Raw genomic sequence first — 1,719 nt, forward strand, 5'->3', positions numbered from 1 at the left:
TGGACACCTTGACATTCGCCTCGAACGTGCACTTGGCCGAAACAACAAATAAATCGACCTGGGAAATTTAGGTAATTGACCCCATTAACCACGTGTTTTCCCTAGGGAGGCTATGCCCATATTTGGTGCCCCGTTCGGACCTTTAGGGTCATCTCTACTGATGGGTAAAACTAAATTAAATTCAGTATGAGTTTATTATCTGAACTAAAAGGAACTAACTTATGAACCTAATCGGATTATCTTTCCTACTGTACTGTGTTAGATTGCGCAATTAACTTGTGGATTTAATTGTAAAAAATTGTTCACTTTACACAACGTGAGTTATTACTTACCATAGTGAATAATTTAGTTCCGTAACTGAATATTTACTATTGGTCAAGTAACCTTGAATTAAGACTGATTAACAGTTCGTGAGTCTGTAGTTTCTCATCACAAAAAATGTCGGGAAAAAAACAGCCCCTACGGCTACCACCCGAGAAGGAAAGTTTCACTGAAACCCTTTGACAGTCCCCCTTCCAACCTACTTTTAACACTCATTCCAGAACCCCCCCATCCACGCGATCAAAAACAGTTGGGCACCTGTCAGGACTTCAGGCATTAGAAATATCCAACCCTACTGAAAAAGGTGAGACGCCTGGCAAAAAGAGGAAACAGGATAAAACTCGATCGCCAGTGACAGTGCAACCTCTCCCTTCAAGTTTCCCAGAAAAAAGCAGTACAGGTTACCCCAATCATTATACTGTCTCCATCAATAAAATCAATGGCAAACCCTTTTCAAAAGACTAAATACTACACATTAAGACAGCTATTTTTCCGATCGCCAAGGTAAATTTTGAACTTGTTTTTAAACAAGACGAGTCTATTGATATTTACTTTACGTCTTCTCAGGCGGCAGACCATGTTCTGTCAAAATCCAAAGAAATAATTCTTGATGGCTCGAAAATTTTAGCCACAAAAAAAGATATGGAAAAGTTACAAAAGTATGTGCTTTATGGTGTTGATACCAGTGTAAAAGTGGAGGAAATACAAACTGAACTAATAGATTCTTCAGGCCTTCTCATAAATCCTTCAACTGCATTAAGGTTAAGCTTAAACAAAGAAGGAGCCCTTCACCCAAGCCGCTCAATGCTCATTTCCTGCAAAATTGAGCTAAACAGAGAAATTTTCTTGCACGGTATGTCCCTTTTTTTATAAGATCTATAAGCCTAAGCCCTACAGTGCTCTACTTGTCTTGCCTATGGCCAAAGCAAAAAACATTACTAGGCGTCCCTTCTGTCTTGTCCTCAGTGTAAGAAAATTTGCCACGCAGTTAGTGAATGCCCCGAGTCAGACCCTTTGTGCAGAAATTGTAACCGTAAGGAACACACCACCCTTCAAAAACAATCTTGCCCGGTTCACAGAAAGCGAGTCATAATCCTTAGAATATCGGATAAAATGAACCTTTCCTACTCAGTTGTAGCTGCAAGAATCCCTCGGCAACCTACACCCCATAGGCCCAGTAGAAGCCAGGCAACAGTTGTTGTAGAAGATGCACATACAGCATTATTTCTTAAAGAGGCAAACACTGTTCATACCCAATGCGTTAGTCAGTCCCCCTGGCCCTGACCTCGGTTTACTGCGCCAGTATGCCTCCCAAACGAGTCCTCCAAATGTTGCACCGACTGGCAACGACTTACAACTTATCTCACAGTTAGGCACGTAAGTGAAGTTCGTGATGAA

The sequence above is a fragment of the Artemia sp. Qi Xiang Cuo genome, chromosome 3 (assembly GCF_049724085.1).
Source record: "Artemia sp. Qi Xiang Cuo chromosome 3, ASM4972408v1, whole genome shotgun sequence".
Lineage (NCBI taxonomy): Eukaryota > Metazoa > Arthropoda > Branchiopoda > Anostraca > Artemiidae > Artemia > Artemia sp. Qi Xiang Cuo.